This window comes from Leptonotus elevatus, chromosome 12 (genome assembly GCF_054856555.1).
Source record: "Leptonotus elevatus isolate MCC_2025b chromosome 12, RoL_Lele_1.0, whole genome shotgun sequence".
Lineage (NCBI taxonomy): Eukaryota > Metazoa > Chordata > Actinopteri > Syngnathiformes > Syngnathidae > Leptonotus > Leptonotus elevatus.
This window is the reverse complement of record NC_141250.1, coordinates 723,221-746,991: the sequence shown is the minus strand read 5'-3', so window position 1 is coordinate 746,991 and position 23,771 is coordinate 723,221. Positions and strand designations below refer to the sequence as shown.

Sequence of the window (23,771 nt, the reverse complement as noted above, 5' to 3'; positions counted from 1 at the left end):
AGCCTCCGCAGCAAGGAGAGCCCACACCGCGACTTCGCTTGCTCAGTTGTTGTTTTGCATGGCCAGTGTGGCGGCAGGAGGGCGAAACAACCAGTCTTGGTGGACAAGATAAAGCAAGATGAATTTTTGTTTTGTTATTAGCCATTAGCTCACGGTTAGCTTCATGCTCAGTCAATGTGTAACTGTGTATTGCTTTGCTGCTTGATGTTGTCCTCCGAGCGTGTTTTACATTGGTGCTCATTTACAACCCGAGAAGAAAGACACACAGAGGAGCACATTGACATGCCTGTTTATATTGCAAAAAGTCTTCCAATAGCAAAGAAAATTCAGACCAGTGATACGACAAGCTAGACAGTAATTTATAGAATAAAGTGCGCTTTCTAAACACTTGTATGCCTTAATAGATATTTGCAATATTCAACTTCAGCCTTTAAAAAAATGTGTAGCTGAGTGCAACTGCAACATTTGTTGTTCATTTTTACTAATAGTTTATTTTTTGTGTAGTTTACTCCCTAAAAATATTGATTATTTACACTTGTGTAGTTTACTGCCTCAAAATATAGTCCTGATTACTTGTATACTTCTTTTTTGTGGGAGTGCCTCAGAGCGGGTAGAAGATGGTAATCTGTGCACATCTCTGTCCGTTCTCCTCGCGAGTAAAAATAATCTAAATCTCTTGTCTTCCTTCCTTGTCTGTTGCTTATTAGTTCTAGGTTGACCACCACCAGAGGTCGAGGCGGTTTACTGGACGATTTGTCTCAGGATGACATAGCAAGAGTCCAAAATCTCCAGGCCCAGACGATTGCAAGTGACCAGGTATGTTTCAGTAGACCTGTAAGTTATCCTTTCTTACATGTACGTGTTTGATAGTTACATGTACATCTGATTGCAAAAAAGGGCAGTTATTATTGTAATATTACCTGGCCAATTTGTAATGCTAGAGAGAGCACGCACATATTGTATTGATGAATGTGATTGCATTTGAGCCAATTTGACACAATGACATTTCAGTACACATTACTACAGGTTTTTCCACTGGTGAACGCAATTATATACTGGTGAAACCGTAAATGCTCATTTTGATTTTGGTTTGTCTTACAGGCTAGCATTAAGAGCCTAAGCCATAAAGAATGTCAAGTGCTGCTTGAGGGGTGCCTCAACCGTGAGTCCAGTCTGAATTTTGACCACCGGAACACCTCAAATGCAACTCCAGTAGAACCTCCTTACCCCACAACCACTGAGCTGGTATGAATGTGGGAAATACAAGGAGATGCCCACACTTCTGGAGAGGAAATGCTGTGGACAAGAACCTCAACACTGTGTGTGATTGATGCAACACATGGACCCCTTCATACTTGAAGATGGTGTAGTGTGAATTGCCAGACGACTCTGGAATGATATACGAGTGTAAACTTAGACATACAGTACTGCTCAAAAGTTTGTGAACCTCTTGAGCAATTTGGACTTTCCAATGGTTTCAACCTGATTTTGTTGTTCAATCTTCATGAACCATTACATTTTATATGAAATAACAGGTGTAGGTTTATCAATTCAATGCATCGTTCTTTTTTTTAATCAATTGTGTAGTCAAAACATAATTAAAAAGAGTTTTTGGTCAATTCATGTAGGTGCAAAAGTAAGTGAACCCTGAGCTGCATTGCTTAAAACAAGCAGTCAAGTAGGATCAGGTAGGACAAATTGGTAGCTAAACCAACCACTGAAATGGACGAATGAAATGAGAGGTTTAGCAAAGACATTGTGCATCACTGACTGAAACAGAGAAGAAAAAAACATCACCTTAGTCTTACCCAGGTGATCCCATACAGGTCAGTCATGCTGAGAGGACGATAAATCTCAGGGGACCTCAGGAAGTGGGTAGTGACAGCACATCTGTCTGAGGAAAGCTATAAAGTCAACTAAAACAAAATTGAGCTTCATAATTCCACTGTAAAGCAGATCATCTGCAACTAGAGAACACTGAAAATTTGTACAATCCGGCCTACAAATTGATGACCTTCTAAAAATATCAGCAAGAACCACAAGAAAAATGATAATTCAGGTAAAAAGCCAACTCGAACATCACATCAAAGGATTTGCAGACCTCTCTTGCTGCATCTGGGACACATGTGCATGCTTCAACAATCAGAAGAAAAGTCAATCGACAAGGCTTTCATGGAAGGCTTGCTAGGTAGAAGCCTCTGCTCACAAAAAAAGATCAAAGCTGCCCGTCACAACTTTGCCAGCGAGTACCTGGACAACACTGAAGCCTTCTGTGGACAGATGAGTCCCCCCCATAAAATTGTATAAAAAAAAAGAAAGATGAGTCCAAAATGTAACTGTTGGTCATGTTTGGTGAAAAGTCAACACTACCTACCAGCAAAATAACCTTCACCCTAGAGTGAAGCGTGGGGGTGAGAATGTTAAATTCTGGGTTGGTTTTTCATCCTCGGGACCTGGACAACTGAACATAATCCAGGGAATCATGAATTCAGAGGAATATTGTGAAATCCTGGAACATAACCTGAAGCCATCCTTTGTGAAGTTACAGCCTGGTAGATGATGGATCATGCAAAATGGCAATAATCCAAAGCATTCCAGCAATACAACCAAGGACTGGCTGAAGAGCAACACGATTCATGTTCTGGATGTGCCCAGTTAGAATCCTGACTTTATTTCTTTCAAAATACTGTGGTGGGACCTGAAGCAGGCAGTTTATGCGAGAGGCCTATCCAACCTCTCTCAACTGGCGGCATTTTGCAAGGAAGAGTGGCAAACATTCCCACTAAGTAGATGTGAAAGACTGATAAATCACTAAAGAAAGTGTTTGGATGAAGTTCTCTGCAAAAGGAGGTGCAATGTCCGATTAAGTGAGAGGTTCACATACTTTTGCACCCTGAGTTTTTCTTAAATCAACAACTTTTGTTCAAGAATGAATGACAATATTATCATTCGTTTTGTTCGTCCATTATTTTCAATGTCAGCATTGTAGATTTGGGTATGACTAAACATTTAATACGTTTATTTTAATATTTTATACAAAAAGTCTGACCATGCCTACAAGGTTCACAAACTTTTGAGCAGCACTGTATAATTTTTTTTAAATTGTGCTATAGATAACACCTCAATATTTACTGTGAATTATTTTTGTTATGTGTGCAATAAAAAGTTTGTTGGAATATTTGTCTAATACTTTAATATATGTTCTGATCTGAATTACATACATTTACTCAAGTTCATATAAACCATTCCCAAACTAAAAATACTTGAACATTTTGCAATTTTGAATGAAGCTGAAGCTTTGATGTAGAGTACGTTGGAAGACATCTGTACATTGCATATTGCAGTATGACAATAGATGCATAAATAAGAATTAAATGCAAAATTACAACAGATCTGTTTATTCAGTGTAAAACCTTTAGAGTGTATACTATTTATTTGGTGTTATATAAAATTACTAACTATACATGTAACTGCATAGATGGGTCAAGTGGTAGAGGCTGGCGGCCTTGTTCACAGATGGTTTCTCTGCAGGAAAGAAAATAATGCATTTTAGGAATTTATAAGATTATGTTTAGTGCTTATTTCAGAACCACATAGTTACAACAGCATTGGTAGATCACAGTGTCTGCCCGCAGTAAAAATAAATAAATAAATAATAATAATATAAAACCCAGGATGCAGAGAGACAGGAGCAAACAGTTAATTTGTTCTCAATCAACAGAAGGTCACCTTGTTCAGGGAAAAATACTAGAACACAAAGTAGCGACAGAAAATCACCTTACTTTGACCAGGGAGAGACTCGTAAAAAGAAAAACAGCCGGATAACTGAAACTTCCTGAATGATGTGCGTGGCAGGAGGAGACAACCAGCAACGTGGCAAGAACACAGTGAGCATAGCAAGGGAATCTTCCGGCGCAGAACAAAGGGAGATTCTGTAGACCAGGGGTGGCCAAGTTCGGTCCTCGAGAGCCACTATCTAGCCCAGTGGTGGGCAAACTCGGTCCTCAAGGGCCGGCGTCCTGCAGGTTTTGGAGGTTTCCCTGCTGCAACGCAGCTGATTCCAATCAACAGGATCGTTACCAAGCTTATGCAGAGCTTGCTGACGAGCTGATCATATATCAGCTGTGTTGGAGAAGGGACACATCCAAAACCTGCAGGACTCCGGCCCTCGAGGACTGAGTGTGCCCACCCCTGATCTAGCCTGTTTTCCATGTCTCCCTCCTTCAGTTCATCTGAATCTAATGATCAGTACATGATAACGATCCTGATCATGAATCAGGTGTGATAGTGGCTCTCGAGGACCGAACTTGGCCACCCCTGCTGTAAACAGTCAGCTAATCAAACTGATGAAACTCAGGTGTGTAAGCAAGACTCTGCCTGCAATGTTGTCACCACCTCCTGCCACGCTCCGGAACTGCAGAGAGAGAATGTCATCTGCATACTGGAAACTTACATAGCCCTCTGCTGACTTGTTGCTGCTGCTGCCCAACTTCTCTATTCCTTTGACAGAGCAATCTGCATCCCTGCAATTGGATAAAGTATTGTTAATCAATCTACCTTCATTTATAAAGCCCTTTTATTACCAAAATTGCAACACAATCTGATTTACAGCATTAAAATCATTCTCTCAAAACTTGGTTTAGTGAGTGTCATACAACTTCACATTTTTAACAAGCTTCATAAACTATAGTTCCTACTCAAAAAGTAAACTGAAGTTACCTGTCCAGCAGAAACTTAGCGACCAAAGCATCCGTCTTCAGACCTCTCTGCTGCTTTAGCAAACGCCATCACTGAAAAGACTCGCCCAAAATGTTTATTTCTTTTGTTTGACTTCGTTCTTTCAGTTCTTGTCTCCTCCGTTCAGCAACCTCAAAAACAGTCTTTCTTTTGCAGCTCGGTGGCCCTGTATCCTTCTCTGCCATTGTTGGTTAACTTTGAACACACACGCGAGGAGCTAGCTACAGTAGGAAGAAGCTACACCGCCGCCGCGCTAGTAAACATTGTTATGTTAGAGGCCTACGCAAACTACGCACTCGGCGGCACATACGCAAGAAGTGTGATTGACAAGCCAGGAGCCAATCAATAACGAAGCACCTTTGTTATTGGTTAGAATCTAACATTCCACACTACGTCCACAGTTGATCTTTTATTTTTATTTTTTGTTAACCATAAGTACAAGTGTGTTACAGGTTGATAAAACGATTTGAAGTGAATCAGAAACTAAGTAGACAACTCTCCAATACCTTTAACTTTCTAAGAGATTCTGCTGAGCCTGGGAACTCCCTGCAATTCCCTGTGTGAACTTAAAACAAAGATACCGGTAAGTAAAACATTAACATTTAGCTTAAGTCATACTGAAATTTTGGAAAACTTTGTTTTATTGCTTTAAAACTTAAGGGAGCTATTCAGTGCCGTTCAGATTCAGTTCATTTCATAATTGGTCTAATTTGAAGGCTAAACCGTGTGAAACGTGAGAAAATCATTTTGTTTTTGTGGCAAGGCCATCAAAGTCACCAAGTTCACCCAAAGTGAGTATAGCCTTTGCTGTAAACGCCTATGTTGGTGGGTTAAACCTAATGTATTACATTTTTTGCAAATCAGATTTTTCAAATTAGGTCTAATTTGAAAGGTGCTAATTTGTAGAATGTGTAACAGGTGAGAATGTCAATGCCATTTGCCTTTTATGGCAAAGGTAGGCCACCAAATTTACTTAAAATGAGTGTAGGCTTTGCTGTCAAAACACCTATGTTTGGCAACTTTAAACCTAATTTATTCAAATTTTTGCCAATCGGATTTTTCGTAATGCATCTAATTTGAAAGCTGGCGATGTGTAGACTGCGGAACAGGTGACATAATTCACACCATTTTGATTATTTGGACTTGGTTTGGAACTTATTTTGAACATATAAAAAAAGAAAAAAAAAAAAAGAAACATAAGTTTAAGATAAAGCAGAATAGACACTGCCATGCTCGAAAGGGGGTAGGAGGAAAAAACTCTAAAACATTGTATATTTTATATTAAAAGTGTTGATTTAATCACTTTTATTTATCAAATTTGTAGGGCCATTTGTATTTTTACCTGGGTCCAGACTATATGAAATATGAACACCCTGTAGAATACACAATAAAATGAATAAAAAAACTAAATAAGCAAATAAAAGAAAATAAAAAATATCTAGTGGCCATAAAAACTCAAAGTCAAAATATGTGGTTCTACAAGTTCTTTGCAAGTCACGTGCAAATAATTAAATTCAATACAACAGCGTGTCAAGTATATTTACAAGTCGCTCCCATTTAACCGGAAATTCCACACAAGCTATGGTGTCTCTTTCTGAACACTGGGTGGCACACTGGGTCACACCTACGTAATGACATACTTCATTAAGACAGCCGAAGAAGAGAGCCACGAAGGTTGAAACTTTAGCATCGTGTGTAAATTGTGAATCTGTTAATAAAATGATTAAAAACAAATACAAGACTAATTGCTGAAAATGCTGCACACTGCACAGATAATCACAATAGCTGCAAAAAAAAAAAAAACTTTGAAAGGGAGAGTTTTACTTTCCAACGCAGAGGCTTTTCTCGCTTAACTTGCGCTGCTCTCACTCTATGTAGATAAAAAAAAATTGTAAGGATATCAATTGTATGCTTTTTAATTTCCTTTGTCTTTTTGCGGAAACCACCTAGAAACAATTCAACATCCTTCTGGATTTGTGCATGAAATGAGAAAATATTTGTTTTTGTTTTTTAGGAAGTACACTAATGAAGATACCTTTTTTGTTTTATTTTTGTTTTTTAGGACGTACACTAATGAAGATACCTTTTTTATTATTAATTTGTTAATACTTACGGCAAAAAAAATTATTCATAAAAGCAAGTATGGAAATAAAAAACAACAACAAACAACACTTTCACATTGATACCTATATTAGCTTATAAATGACTCTCATAACAGAAAGGCTCTGAAAACTGAATATTTGTAAAAAATTAAATAAAAAAATAAAAAAGTTATTTGTATGTATATGAAACCTCTAGCATTATTTTGTGTGTGTGTGTGTGTGTGTGGGTGTGTGTGTGTGTGTGTACATACTACATTGTGAGGACCAAAATACGTCTTTAACCAACAGATTGAGGACATTTTTGTGAAGTGACGACATTTTGGCCAATCCTCACAACTCAAGACCTCTTTTTGAGGGTGAAGACTTGGTTTTAGAGTTTAGGTTTGTATTGGGTTATTGAGGTTAGGGTAAGGAATGGTGGTAGGCAATCATTTTTAATGGTTGGGGTCAACTGAAGGGGCTAGGAAATGCATTGTCTATGGATGTCCTCACAATTATAGAAGTACAGGTGTGTGTGTGTGTGTGGGGGGGGGGGTGTGGGGGGGTGTGTGTGAGTGTGTGTGCCTTTATGTTGTACACTTGTATACTAATATATAATGTTTCATTTTGTTTATTTCGGGTATGCTGTTCTGTACTTATTCTATGGTTCAATAAAGCTGATTAAAAAAAAGAAAGAAAAAGAAAAAAAGAACACAATGCTTGTCCTGGGCTGGGCTGGGTCCTCCGAAGGCCGAATTTGTCAGCTGCATGACGTCAGTCCCAGCGTGACTCGACAGCACGCACGGACTTGCATATGAATGAAATTTACCAGACGAAGAGATTTTTAAGATTTGGGTGTAGATAATTGTGTGTCCTGTGATGTGGATGTAGAAAATTTGAACCATGTTTTTTTTCACTGCAATGTAGTACATTCCTTCTGGACCAATTTAGACTTGGTTACAATTTTTTTTAAAAAAAACATTGATTTCCCCCTGACAGAAGAGTCTATTTTGTTTGGTGTATTTCAGGAAGACAAGAAATTAGAATTAGTTTTGAATGTTTTGTTGCTTTTAAGGATTTTTTTTATTCATAAATGCAGATATTTTAAAACAAAACAGTGTTTACTACATTGGAAGAATTACTTTCTATTATTTTGTAAGTCTTTGAAATTGGTTATGGATAGTAAAGCCCCTCATCATTTAGTTTCTTTATTGGAAAGATTTGATTTGTTATAGTCCTCTTACAAATAAAATTTCTATTGTTTATTTTTATTTTTTCCTTTTATTTTATATGTTCAATTGTATTGTTAGAATGCTTTTACTCGATCTTTGTCAAGTAATTTGTCATTTGATGATACATGTGTGCCTTATTTGTTTGTGTATAACTGCTTTATTAAAAAATAATAATAATACTTGCATATGAATGGATTGTCAATGCTGCTTGTCGGTAGCACATTGACTGACACTCCATTCATGTGTAAGTGTGTGCGTGTTGTCGAGTCGCGCCAGGAGTGACGTCATTGGCCTTTTGAGGAACCAGCCTTGTGAATTTGGACTCAGGCCTTGACTAGCGCATAAATCTGGTACTTCTCGCGCGATCAAGGCAAAACTACGGGGAGAGATTTGTCTAAAAAATATTCACGCAAATAAATTTGTCATTTTCACATGTGTTTTTCAGATCGTGATTTTCACGTGTTTTTCAAATCCACAAACCTTTTCTTGATTTTCACGTTTTTCAGATCCACAAACATATTCGTCATTTTCACATGTGTTTTTCAAATCCACAAACCTTTTCTTGATTTTTACATGTGTTTTTCAAATCCACATATGTATCCGCGATTTTCACATGTCTTTCTTAATTTTGTGTGCATTTTCCATGACTTTTGCTTGTGAGTTGTCAAAAGTGCGTTTGTGGATCGTTGCACACGCACATTTATTTTTTAGACAAACATCACGCTGTTTCGAGATATTCACACACAACAACCCTCAGATATTCACATGTGTCTAAGGCCCGTTCATCTGCCATCCACGGGGAGACAGTGTGACTGTCTCCATTGAACAGGAACAAACCGTTTCTGTTTCTCGTTTAAAATTGGACATTGAAAAACAGAAATCAAGTCATTATCTGTCCTGTCATTATGTGTTTATTTTGCACAAGTCAGGAGACAAAACGCGACTTTAGTTTGTTTCCCTTGAGCTTGTTTTGCCTTCACTCGAAAGACACTCTTCTTCTACTGTTAAGTTTTCTTCTTCTACGCCACTTAAGCAGCAGCGGCCAAAGAAGAAGAGTGTCTTTTGAGTGAAACTAAAACAAACTCAAGGGAAACAAATTAAGGTCGCATTTTGTTTCCCGAATTTTGTAAGATCAACACATAATAGAAGATCAGATAACGGCTCGATTTCTGTTTTGTCAATTTCCATTTTTAAACAAGGAACGGGAGACGGCTCGTTGCTTTTTGGCCGCTGCACTGATCTGTATATATTACTGGATAGCCGATAGGCCAAGACTTTTGAAGCCGCGAGGCTGCCATTACTCCTCCCAAGAACGGCATGATTTATGACGTTTTAAATTTGTTAAACATAAAACAAGAGGACTTGAGGCATTATACAACTTGCCTTAAATATATGCATAAATTACACTATTAATGATGTTTACAGGGGAAAAAAATTACATTTTTTTTTAAATGAAAGAATTATAACTGTAATTCAACAAAAGATGCCTCTGCCAAATCTAATATTGGGGTCTAATGAACTGGGCAATAAAAGAAAAAGGGGGTCTTCAAAGCAACACTTACCGTGCCGTCTCTTTGTTAAAAAAATAGTGATCACCCCGCCACAAGCTAGTTATATATAGATCAGTAGGCCGCTAGAAGGCGTAGAAGAAGAAAATTTAACAGCAGAAGAAGAGTGTCTTTCGAGTGAAAGCAAAACAAGCTCAAGGGAAACAAATTAAGATCGCATTTTTTTCCTGACTTGTGCAAAATAAACACATAATGACAGGTCAGATAAAGACTCGATTTCAGTTTTTCAATTTTAAATTTTAAACGAGAAACAAAAACGGTTTGTTCCCATTCAATAGAGAAAGTAACACTACCTCTCCGTGGACAGCGGAGGAACGGGCCTTAGACACGTGAATATCTGAGGGTTGCTGTGTGTGAATATCTCAAAACCAAACACACGTTAAGATCTTGATTGATATTTATCCATCCAGTGAACTGCTTAGAAAAATGTTTAATATTGAACAAAATGTTTGTATTTTTTGTGAGAAAGACATTGAAACTATAGAACATCTGTTTTACCAATGTGTTTACACAAAAACATTCTGGGACGACCTCTGGGACTGGCTGTCTTCGAAAATCCGGCTACAAGACACTTTGGAATGGGACAACATTCTGTTGGTTTTTTTTCCTGATGTTTCTGAAAGTAAGATTGTGATAAATAATATCTTATTGCTGGTATTTTATTCACACATAAATGTGTAAATGGCGCAAGGTAAAGCCTATATTCACAGCCTTCAAGAGACAGATGCAAGACAACTATGTAAAGTTGTTAAAATATGACATGTAAAAATGCTCTATTCCTGATGCGAAAACTTGAAAAGCTACAACTGTTTAATGACCTCTAATGTATATATCGTGTGTGTGTGAGAGAGAGAGAGAGAGAGAGAGAGAGAGAGAGAGAGAGAGAGAGAGAGAGAGAGAGAGAGAGAGAGAGAGAGAGAGAGAGAGAGAGAGAGAGAGAGAGAGAGAGAGAGAGAGAGCGTGAGCGCGAGAGCGAGAGAGAGAGAGAGAGGGAGAGAGAGAGAGAAGTGGTGATGATTGTGTTACTGTTTGGTGCCTTGTAAACCGCACTTTGACACTTCTTTTTGATTTGTGTTTAATGCCAAAATGTTTGTTGAATTTTGTATTTCATAAACAAATAAAAATAAAAATAAAGAATATCTTGAAACAGCTTGATGTTTGTCTAAAAAATAAATGTGCGTGCGCAATTATACACAAACACGCTTTTGACAACTCGCAAGCAAACGTCATGGAAAATGCACACACAATATTAAAAAAGACATGTGAAAATCGCGGATCCATTTGTGGATCTAAAAAACACGTGAAAATCAAGAAAATTTTAGTGGATTTGAAAAACACGTTAAAATGACGACTATGCTTGTGGACCTGAAAAACACGTGAAAATCGCGAAAACGTTTGTGGATCTGAAAAACACGTGAAAATCACAAAAATGTTTGTGTGAATATTTTTTTAGACAGATCTCTCCCCATACAAAACAGCGATTGTGGTGACGCAAGTTAGCCGCCTCTTCTTTTTACAGAGTCAAGCCAACCGCTCTTCATTTCAAGTTCGCCATTTTCTAGGATTCACGGTAGTGTCCGTGAAGGGATGATGGCGCAGAGAACGATGTCGTTATCAATATAAAATTTAATGGAAAGTTTAAAAGATGTTTTTACTATTAACAGTTTCACTATAACACAGCACCAATTCACGTTTCACTGTGTATGCACTCTTGTGGGGTGAATGGGTACCATGACCTAGTATTGAGCAATAACGTTGATATGTACAATATTAAGTTAATTTAAAACAAAGGTGTGCATCATCTAGCAGACATGCCACTATGAGCCAGTACTAATTTGAGGTCAATAGGCCACATGATCTGAAAGCTATTGAGCAAAAATGCTAATATTTGCTGAAAAAAATTCATTAAAAATAAGTGGTGACATAAAAATAAAAAATGAGGTGTGCATCATCCAGCAGACATGCCACTACGATGCAGCACTGATTTGGGGTCAATAGGTCACATGACCTGGAAGCTGTTGAGCAAAAATGCTCATTATTGTTAAAAAAAATAATAATTTAGAATTAGAAGTGCGCATCATCCAGCAGACGCATATGCCACTTTGATGCAGCATTGATTTGGGGTCAATAGGTCACATGACCTGGAAGCTACTGAGCAAAAATGCTCATTATTTGCAGAAAACAAAATAATTTAAAAAGAGGTGACCAAAAATGAAAAAATTTGAAGAGCATCTTTTATGTGTTTATTATTTCTACATTTAATGTTATGAGTACGTTTTTTTTTTTATGTTTTTGATCCACTGCTTACTCTCATCCTTCTTTAAAAAGAAAAACTAATTACCCCAATATTTTGACATGAACAAATATTCTGAATGTCATACGCAAACATTCATTAAATGCTTTACTTTAACAAAGTTATGTTTATTGCTCAAACACAATCTGTGCTACCTTTAACGTAACCATCCGCTGTCAGCTAAAGGCTCAGAATTAATAGCGATTAATCTGTGTTAATACATGATTAATCTGATCATTTGTTGTGATTAATCAATGAGTTAATGGTTTAACTTTGACAGCACTATTAAATAAAAACAGGGAAACAGCAGTGCAAATAGATGGCTGTATTAAGCATCGTCATCACATCACACCACATCACTGGTCTACTAGAAGTACAGTTGATTGTAAAGACTAGTGGCTCAGTGGTAGAGTGGTCATCTCCCAACCCAGAGGTTGTGGGTTTGGTCCCATGCTGATGTGATCATGTCGAAGTATCCTTGAGCAAGATACTGAACCTCCAGTTGCTCTCGATGCTGCGTCATCAGTAGGTGAATGAGTAGTTGAAAGTAAAGCACTTTGAGGGCCTTGTAAGGTGGAAAAGTGCTATATAAATGAAGTACCATTTACCATTTATTGGTGACAAAGTTGTATGCAAAGTCGCTGCATCGCAGTGGCATGTCTGCTGGATGATGCACACCTCTCATTTTTTATTTTTAGGTCTCCGTAAAAAAACGTTTTTTCTGCAAACAATTAGCATTTTTGCTCAATAGCTTCCAGGTCATGTGACCTATTGACCCCAAATCAGTGCTGCATTGTAGAGGCTTGTCTGCTGGACGATGCAAACCTTTTAATTTTTAATATTAGGTCTCTACTTATTTTAAATGATTTTTTTCAACAAAAATTAGCATTTTCGCTCAATGGCTTTCAGGTCATGCGACCTATTGACCCAAATCAGTGCTGCATCATAGTGGCATGTCGGCTGGATGACGCACACCTCTTTTTTCTCAATTTCAACCTTTCTCTCATTTTCAATTAACCTAATACTGTACATATCAACGTTCTAGCTCAAAACCAGGTCATTGAACCTATTTACCCCACAAGAGTGCATACCCAGTGAAATATGAATTAGTGATATATTATACTGAATAAACTGTTTTCTATTAAATAAATTAAAATATATATATATTTTAAACTGCTTGTCGGTAATATTTTATTTTGAAAATCAGACTTTTATTTTGAAAACCGGATGTCGTTCTCCGAGCCAGCGTCCCTTTGCGCATACTACCGTAAATCCTAGAAAAGGGCAAACAGAAAGAGCGAACTTGAAATGAAGAGCTGCTGACTCCGTGAAAACAAGAGGCGGCTAGCTTTACCACTGTAAACAGCGCTAGGTGGCGAGTTGTCGGTGTTGTGCCGAAGTACAGTAGTTACCCCCTGAAAAAAATATCCCCTGCCGCGGAATCTTATAACTTTTACCACACAAAAGAGGCGATTTTTCAAAAATGTTCCTTGTTCCTAACCCTAACCTTAAACTTCAAACACGTGGAAGAAAACCGAAAAAACATTAACATTCATCAGTGCGTGGTCTTTGAAGGCACCTTGTTTCTCAAACTCGTGTTTTATTCATGCGTTTATTGAAAAACATGCGTACCGGCGGCAGGGGATACTATTTTGGGGGGGGGGGGGGGGGGGGGTGAACTATATCCACTTCGTTTCAAATAATACACAAAGGAACGGACAGATAGATGGCTTACCCAAAGTATGGCGAAACTAGACACGCTTCTTTATGCCCGGTTTGAATCCAGTTCAGTGTAAAATCAATCGTCTACTGACAACAATTTAGTGAAACGACTACTTCAGCAGGAGGCTTGCGCGACCGTCCTTTACCACCTTGGAATACAAAACGTAATAATTTGCGGACCAGTTAATGCTGTCATCCGTAGCCGTCTTCCGGGCTGCATCTCATGCCTTTCGATTGCATTTATTCTTGTCCTAACACTTATTTGGTCGTGTCTCAATTTAAATAACAACTCATTTGGATGCTGAATTTGAAGGATCGGTGACCTCATCGCACCGTAGGATAGGTTCAATCTAATTTCTTTATTTACCTTCTTAATTCTCGATCCTCGCTTCTCTCTGTAAATTAGCGCCTCTCACCAGCAATCCCATCGAGGAATCAAGAAATAAACAAAAGCAAGGAGCGACCAATAGAGTATGTGAAAAGTTTGGAGAAATGAGACGGTCACCCCTCGATGTCGCGTTACTTCTTTTTTTTTGCCACAGTGGGGTTATGCACCAACCCCGGAAGCGTTCAACTAACCAGACGACGCACTTCCGGTGCTCGGCAGTAAATATCGGAGACTTGGAAAATTTCACTTCTTATTTTTTTTTTTTAACACACGATCGTTACGCCAAAAATGCCAAAAATGACCGTGTCGGTTGTCCATCCATTGAGCAGCACTGAAATATGGGGTTCCTTTAGTATGATTGCCCGATGTGATCATACAACGCATAACCGTGGGTATATTTGGAAAAGCGCGGTCCGGCGTTTGAAAGGGAAGTTCCGAACGTTTCAAAAAAAACGCGGAAAAAAAAAACGCGGATATGCGTTGTTTTTTTTAAATTGAAATAACAACATTTTACACACATACACTCTTCAGAAAAGAGGATGTGTGGGTGCCAGCTGATTTAAGCATTTTGACTGATCTTTCAAGGTGTTTGTGTTTGGACTATGGAAACACAGATACTACCAAATGAAAGATTGAACTCTCATCTTTCATCAAAAAAAAAGTTTGTTTCTACCTTATTCTGTTCTTCAGTAATCAACAATAGAAAATAGGTTAGTTTCATCCAAATGCTCTGTTTTGGACCAAAATACAGAGAAATCAAGCTTTTTGTGAAATGATATTATTTCATGCACTCTAGTGAATTTGACACCTTTTTTTCACCATGAATGATGCCACAAACATCTAAACAGTGCTTTACTTCTGTAAAACACTACCACCAACAATGAAAAAGTGTTTTTTGATAGCAAAATACGTTTATTTACATTCAACAGTGTAACAATTTGACACAACAATTTGGCAAACTATTTACACATGTGTGCAACTGTGGTACTATTTACAATTGTGTGGATGTTTCAACTACACGTTTTTTCTTTTTGTGAGGTATATTGTGTAAAACTCCCCTGCGTGCAAGGGGACGCAGCAGGATTTGCACCACAGATTAGCTTCACTGCGATTGCCCCTTCGCGTGCACTTTCTTGCCGGCCTTTTTTTCCGGGGAGTAGCAGGTATATCCTGCAGTGTGTGTTTGGCCATGTTGTCATCAAGTCTACTCTCAGGATCATGATAACGGAGACCTGGTGTTACGTCTGGCTTCCTCATGTCCTTCAGTTCCTATACCGGGTGGTAAGAGATGTTCTGATCCATCTTATCCACTCCATTCATGGTGGCATCGTAGTCCAGAACCAGTGTCTTCTCCGTGATCAGACTGTACCCACTCCTCCGATGAATATGCATTGGACTCGGGGTACGATTGAACGTCCGCCTGTGCAGAAGTGCTCGTTTTCCGGCGTTAGCATCGCTAGCCGGTGAGGCTTTACGACGCGATCGAAGCCGCCGCGTCAACGCTTCCAACTTCGGCGTCTACGCTTCCAACTTCGGCGTCAACCTCGGAGTCACCATCATCATCATCAATGTGCTCTTTAGCATTGGTCGATGCTTTTTGTCTTTGAAAAAAATGCTCAAGCGTGAGCTGCTTGCAACCGGTCGCCATTTTCGCCTCCTCAGCCATTCTCCCCTCAACACTAGCTCCGCCTCACGTCTTCTACTGACGCCTACCCGATCTTGTCCAAAGAGAGTCATCGCTGCCATCTAGTGCCCAAAAATAGTCATTATACCAACTCGACCTGCTTGATACTTTCAGCACAGCTTGCCAAGGCTTTCCTCCACCCGTTTAAAAACAAAAACAAAACCATAGTGAACGTCTTTTAACGTCTTTGGATTTTACTAAACGTTATTAAACGTTTTTGCCGGTCAAAGAGTTAAACACAAGTTAAAAAAATAATCAAAGTGCGGTTCATAACGCACTAACAATAATAAGAACATCACTATCTCACACAATATATATATATATATATATATATATATATATATATGTATATATATATATATATATATATATGTATATATATGTATATCTGAGGTCATCAAACATTTGTAACTCTTCAAGTTTCTAAGCAGTTCACTGGATGGATAAATATTCAGGATCTTAAAGTGTATTTCTTTTGTTTTAGAACGAATGAAGTTTCAAATATTCAGTTCTAATCTTATTAACTCCTTGTCATGGTCTGTGTTTTGGTTTTGTTTATTGGTCATGTTTTCCTTGTGTGGCTCCCCTTGTCAATGTCTAGTCAAGTTTTATCATGTCCTTCTGTGCTTGTCATCCTGATCCTGAACCCAATCTGCTCCCAAGCCACGTACGTGTGTGTCATGTCCAGGTGTCTCTCGTTGTCTCGTTACTTATGTGTATTTAGTTCCCTGCTTTATTTTAGTCCTTGTCGAGTCATTGTAGCTGCCATGCCTTTGTCATGTTTCCTCTGTGTTCCTGGTCTTTAGTTGAGCATAGTTATTTCCCTGCATTTGTTTGCTCTTGTTTTGGACTTTGTTGAATCTAGTTTGCCTTTTTGTTTTTGTTTAATTAAACAACCCCTTTTTTGAGCACACCTGCCTCCTCGCTCTGCCTTCCCGACAGACAGAGGAAGATGAGATCATAGCAAGCTACTTCACTTCCTGCTTTCTCAAAAATGTTTCAACTATACCATAGCTTGTTTTTGGGAATGGCCTTCAAAATAGCTACTAGAAATACTTGCGAATACAATGTAGCAGCAGCTGGGGCGTATCCCGTTTGCAGGTTGTAACCAGTGAGGGCCATCAAGCCCCCATCTGCTTTGGAACTTTAGCATCAGTTTCTGAAATGACACACTCAGAGAAAAAACAAATATTAAAAATTATTATTATTATTTTGTCTTTAAAAACATTTATTACTTCTCATTCAACTATCTTAATCTAGCCACAGATGTAGGTATAATTATGTTAACTCAATATAGCTTGATACAAAATGCTATTATTCTTTTATTTTTCTTCATTCACTTGCCTAGAAAAGAGAAAGTTAATAAGTTTATTTTCTGTATCAAAAGTAGTATAGTTTTAAAGACTTTCTATTCAGTCACTAAAAAAAATCAAATCTAATTTTTTTTCTACAAGAACTCAGCAATTTTCTTTAAATACTGTTGTTATTTTCTTATTCTTTTCTTACCTCGAAAAGAGAAAAACTTCCATTATGAGGACACATTGTACTCTAACTGCTATCTCACACACACACAACCTGTTTTACTACATTCCCTTTCGAAAAACAAACGCCGTTATCACACCAGTCTTATCTACTCAAAAACATCACCAAACTTACAGTTAAAGATATTGAAGAAAAACAAATAAAATATCCATACATTCTCATTCACAATCTCACTCCCAGTTAAATCCCAATCCACCAGGGTAGTATGGAGGTAAATTTGGTGCAAAACTAACTTGTGCAAAAATTTTGTACCTGTAGAAAAAAGTCTAAATTTGTATCTGTAAAAGTCGTGATTTGTATCTGTAAAAAAAATGTGTGCCTGTAAAAAAAAAATTTGTGTCTGTAAAAGAAATTTGTACCTGTAAAAAAAAAATGTGTATGTGTAAAACAAATTTGTATCTGTAAAAACAAATTTGTACCTGTAAAAGTCATGATTTGTATCTGTACAAAAAAAAATTCGTACCTGTATTAAAAGTATAAATTTGTATCTGTAAAAGTTGCGATTTGTACCTGTAGAAATGACAACTTGTAGTCAAAGAAGTCGCCACTAGGAGTCACAAGTGGGTTTTCTGCTGCTGTACTGTGACGTGAGTTTTGCCCCAATTGTTGCGCTACAAATGTAGCAAAACTAATTTGTACTTGTAGAGCGCCTGATTTGTACTTGTAAAGAAGGGGGCGGGCTCTGGTGCAATGAAGGGTTGTTTTGACCAATCAAGTGAGAAGGATTTGAGCGGATTGGAGCGCAACCTCATTGGTTTAGCGAACGACGGTGGCGGGACTCGCGGAAGGATACAAGCAGGACACATCGTCGCCAACCAACATACATATTAAGAATACTTCTTAATATGTATGTTGAGGAAGAATACTTCAGTATTCTTAATATGTATGTTGAGGAAGAATACTTCAGTCGACTGAAGTATTCTTAATATGTATGTTGGTTGGCGACGATGTGTCCTGCTTGTATCCTTCCGCGAGTCCCGCCACCGTCGTTCGCTAAACCAATGAGGTTGCGCTCCAATCCGCTCAAATCCTTCTCACTTGATTGGTCAAAACAACCCTTCATTGCACCAGAGCCCGCCCCCTTCTTTACAAGTACAAATCAGGCGCTCTACAAGTACAAATTAGTTTTGCTACATTTGTAGCGCAACAATTGGGGCAAAACTCACGTCACAGTACAGCAGCAGAAAACCCACTTGTGACTCCTAGTGGCGACTTCTTTGACTACAAGTTGTCATTTCTACAGGTACAAATCACAACTTTTACAGATACAAATTTATAGTTTTTGTACAGGTACAAATTTTTTTTTGTACAGATACAAATCATGACTTTTACAGGTACAAATTTGTTTTTACAGATACAAATTTGTTTTACACATACACATTTTTTTTTTTTACAGGTACAAATTTATTTTACAGACACAAATTTTTTTTTTACAGGTACAAATTTATTTTACAGACACAAATTTTTTTTTTACAGGTACACATTTCTTTTACAGACACAAATTTTTTTTTTACAGGCACACATTTTTTTTACAGATACAAATCACGACTTTTACAGATACAAATTTAGACTTTTTTCTACAGGTACACATTTTTTGCACAAGTTAGTTTTGCACCAAATTTACCTCCATAGGGTAGCCCCCACCTTTTTTATCTTTGTCTCATACAATTACTCAACAATTCTCTCAACTTTTCAAACTTTTGCAGGCACATACGCACACACTCTTTATTCATTTAAAGAAAATACAAAAGCCTCTCGTACCATTTTGTCCAGCGATTGCCGTTTTTTCACGCATGCCAATTCCACCGCTTTCATCAAAGATACCAAGCAAACCGCGGATGTCAACGGTGGAAACCAACCTTTTTCACAGCAAGCCGTCATCCAATCAGTTAATAGTTTTTTCATTTTTCGTCGATGTTTTTCGGGCATGGCTCCGACTGAAACCTCGGAAGCATTCTTAACTTGTGCATCCAAGAATAAGTTCCGACTATGAACCGGAAGTACTGTTAGGTCAAACCATTCGGTGTCGCGGTCAAAACCGCCCTCCATTATTTATTTTAATTATTCACCTCTTTAGTTATTATTATATTCAAGCCGTATTAATATTTATCAATTCAGTGACGTCTCACTTGTAGTATGATAGTTCAATAGGTTAAATTTATTCGACAACGTTACTCGTTCCTCACCTCAAAATAAACATTTTCACAAGAATAAACACAGACAACCACAAAAACTTACACACATAACAGACATTTAACATACATAAATAACGAATCACGTAATCTCTCGATCGATCAACAGCGGTAAAACCCAAATCCGCAGCGTCAACCTGACCTCACTCTCATTACTGCTCAATTTTAACAGGCGCGCATCTTTAAAATAACTATCACGTGCTATCGAATGCTCCCCAGCGGTAAAAAACAAACTCACTGCGTCATCCTGACCTCTTATTACTGCTATATTTTAGCAGCCGCGCAGTTATCATGATCTCTAGATTGCTTAGCGGCAGAAAACCCCCGCGTCTATCCGTATCCCTCTCAAAATTCATAAAATAACCATCGTGATCTAACGATTCCTTCGCAGCGGAGAGACTCCCATCCCAAAAACAAAATAAAATAAAACCGCTTGCTTCAACCTGTATGTCTAAAAATGCTTCTTCAGCTGCGCATAAACCAACATGACAGCACTTCCGTAAACAATGCTCGTCACCACGTACGTGTATAGTTCAATGTCGTAGTAAAATCCCAAATCAAGGACTTCGCGTCCCTCCGTTAATTGAACGACTTCAAACTCTACTACAACCTGTTCACTCAGACCTCATGTAAAAATTTGGACAATTTAGAAGACGAAAACCGGTTGCAGCGGTCCCAAACAGACAGAACTTCCCTACGTGGATAAACGTATCCAATTACCGTAAGTAATTATTTAGGCGCCTAGAAGTTCCGCCCGTCCGTGAACGCCGCAGCCCGCAACTGTCAAAATAAACGTTCGTTCGGGGTCACCATTTGTTGAAAACAGCCTTGGTTTTCTTGCGTGTTGAAATAAAACTCAAAATTGAGATCTAGTGAAGAGGCTTACTTGCAAGTATTTTATTTAGAAATTTCTAAAGCCATCGGGACCCTTGCTGAATCAGAAGTAGTCGCCAAATGTGCCCTTAGGGCTCATCCTAATTTATACAAAAGCAGTGTTTACAAAAAATAGTCTCCCCCTCCTGTCCTTGTGGGAAGAGTGAAATACAAAACAGATAATAAATCTTTAGCTCGTATCTTAGTCCACTACAGATGTGGGTAAACAATTGATCCCGGCACCTCCTGGACCCGATAATTTATGGACAAAACTCTGCGTGAACTTCCAAATATTACTCATTTAGATAACTCAGAAACCTTACTTAGACATCTCTTTCCCAGAGAAGAGAACAATGGACTATAGATTGAATAACATTTGAATTAACTGTTGTCTTATTATTACACAGCTCTAACTAAAATCAAAACGGTTAAAATATAAATCGAAACAGTAAAACAATGTTAATAATGTTAACAGGGTCCTCAACCTCCATATCCTGACAGAATAACTCGACCAAGTAAGGACCCAGCAGAAGGCACATGGCCTGCTGCTCAAGGCATGTTTTGGGTTCTGTTTTCATTGTGTGTCTCCCTTGGTCTTGTTTAAGTGTGATCCTGCCCTTCCTCGTGTGATCCAATCAGTGCCCTCAGCCACTTGTGTCTTGCCCCAGGTGTGTCTTGTTGTGTCGTTAGTGTCTGTGTATTTAGTCTGCTGTCTCGGTTCATTGTTTTTCCCCCTGTGATGCTGCCCGTTTTTGCCTTGGATTTTCCCCCCCATGTCATGCTGCCCGTTTTGCCTTGGTTTCCCCATGTTTTGTTTTTCCTTGCAATTTAGATCTCGCCTTTTGTTTTGTAGAAATTAAAATTCTTTTTTTTGATTGAACCTCTGCCTCCTCGCCCTGTCTTCCCGCATTTGGGTCCCCAAGCTTCCCCTTCTTGACAGAATGAACCGACCAAGATCAGACCCAGCGGGAAGCTCCCGTTGCCGACCGGCACGCCGTCGGTCGGCTCGAAAGCACCGTCAGCCTGCTACCCAATCCCATTCCCTCCATGTAAGTTATTTTTCTATGGCTGGTTCCACCTTGTCCTCTGTTCCCCATTCACCCGATCTCCTTAGTTCACTTAAGTCCCTGCCCTATGACACTATTTTGTCACCCCATTGTTTCATAGACACAGACTTCACAGATGATGATGATGAAGAAGGCTGCGCCGCGGCAGCCCCAAGACCCCGTGCCAGGTCTGCCGCCACCGCGGCAGCCCCAAGACCCCGTGCCACGGCAGCCCCAAGACCCGTGCCACGGCAGCCCCAAGACCCGTGCCACGGCAGCCCCAAGACCCCGTGCCACGGCAGCCCCAAGACCCCGTGCCACGGCAGCCCCAAGACCCCGTGCCACGGCAGCCCCAAGACCCCGTGCCACGGCAGCCCCAAGACCCCGTGCCACGGCAGCCCCAAGACCCCGTGCCACGGCAGCCCCCATCCTGTGCCACTGCAGCCCCTGGCCTCCTTGCCTCGGTCGCTCTCGTGCAAAATCTCTTCACCTCTTCCATGGTGGCTTCAAGTCCTTGAGTGTGGACAGGAGGTGCACGTCCCACTGCCGTCTTCTCCCTGTCTGGCGGCGCACATTGTGGTCGCCCTTTGCTCCAGTGTGGCGTCCGGGGCGCCCTCCGGACCGGCGCCGCCGGGCTCCCCTCGTCTGGCGTCCGGGACGCCCCCCGGACTGGCCTTGATGGTTGTGCCAGGTTCCCGCCTCCGGGCCCCCCTCCGCCCGCCCTGTTTTTGGACCTTTTTGTGTTAGGGACGTCTGGGAGCCGTCCCTCGAGGGAGGGGTTCTGTCATGTTTTGGGTTCTGTTTTCCTTGTGTGTCTCCCTTGGTCTTGTTTAAGTGTGATCCTGCCCTTCCTCGTGTGATCCAATCAGTGCCCTCAGCCACTTGTGTCTTGCCCCAGGTGTGTCTTGTTGTGTCGTTAGTGTCTGTGTATTTAGTCTGCTGTCTCCCCTCTGTCTGTGTCGGTTCATTGTTTTTTCCCCCTGTGATGCTGCCCGTTTCTGCCTTGGATTTTTCCCCCATGTCATGCTGCCCGTTTTGCCTTGTTTTCCCTATGTTTTGTTTTTCCTTGCAATTTAGATCTCGCCTTTTGTTTTGTAGAAATTAAAATTCATTTTTTTGATTGAACCTCTGCCTCCTCGCCCTGTCTTCCCGCATTTGGGTCCCCAAGCTTCCCCTTCTTGACAGCTCCACGGCAGCAGCATGCAAAATCAATAAAACAAATACAATTTAATTGTATCTGGAAAAACTGAATCCACTATATAAAAAAAAAAATTCTAAAATTGTAAAACAGACAGGAGGCGCGTGACAAGGACAGTCAGGGAGGCGTCCTGGGCACCAGACGAGTGGGTGGTGCCCGGGACGCCCCCCTTACTGTCCCTGTCGTGCACCTCCTATATGTTTTACACATTTTATATATATATATATATATATATATATATATATATATATATATATAGTGGACTCTTTTTCAGATAAAATTAACATTTATTTGGTTTATTGATTTGTCTGGTATAGCCATAGAATATGCTGGATAAATGCACCTTGCTAATAAAGATTCCATTTAGGCTCTTCGAAAAAGACAAAAACTCATTGTGAAAATAGCAGAAATTTGATTTCACCTTCAAGATTTTACATTTGTGTAGAAAAAAAATTGTGTAGGATAAGTATAGCGTTAACCAGATAGTCATCAATAACATCTTTCAAAACAACACTAAAAGATACACCTTCTTGAGATAATTCTCTTAATTGGAAAACTTTTAGATGAAGCCAATCATGTACAGTATGTCGATCCACAATGTCTGTGACCACATACAATCAAAAAACAGATGTACAGTTGTTTCTAGTTCATCACAAAAAAACATTTACTTGTCTCAATACCAAATCGCTGTTGCACAAAGTCATTAGATGGATATACCCCATTCATAATTTTAAAGTGTATTTCTTTGGCTTTGAGAATTATTGGAAATTTTAAATATTTAGATCTTAATAGGTAAATAGTGTCTTTAGAAAATAATTTGAAGATATAATTTTTACAAGACGAGAGTGGATATGAAATATTGTTAAATAATGTTCTTAATATATTGTGTGCAATTTTGGTTTCCTTAAAACTATAATTTCCAACCCAAAGAACTGGAAGACAGGAGATGGTTGGCGCAGGGCCACTTAAAATGCCTCGGTTCAAACCAATAAATGAGTTAGGGATGGTGTTCGTTATTGAGTAAAATATTTTGTGATGATTGTATAGCTTATATTTGCAACAAAAAGTGTTATAAGACAGAAAATCTCCCTGACTGTCAACCAAGTGCAACACTGACCAAATCCCCTTTTTCAACCAGACCTCGTTAAACAGCGATTTGTATTTAAAAGTTATGTATCTGTTGTTCCAAATTTGTGTATTGTGTGGGGTGAAGTT

At 39.1% G+C, this 23,771-nt stretch overlaps 1 protein-coding gene across 8 annotated transcripts in view; it reads right to left on the bottom strand.

Moving 5' to 3' along the window:
* Positions 1-14,191, bottom strand: part of mmadhcb (metabolism of cobalamin associated Db) — a 103,205-nt gene extending 89,014 nt beyond the window's left edge. For 5 of the 8 annotated variants that reach the window (XR_015096658.1, XR_015096659.1, XR_015096655.1 and 2 more), the window contains exon 1: positions 13,647-13,913. The gene's annotated coding sequence lies outside the window, so the exon portion shown is untranslated. Of the gene's footprint in view, positions 1-13,646; positions 13,914-14,000 lie in introns of those variants that run through there. The other 3 variants (XR_015096660.1, XM_086090909.1, XM_086090908.1) reach the window with 3 other exon arrangements.
* Between the last annotated feature and the right edge of the window lie 9,580 nt (positions 14,192-23,771).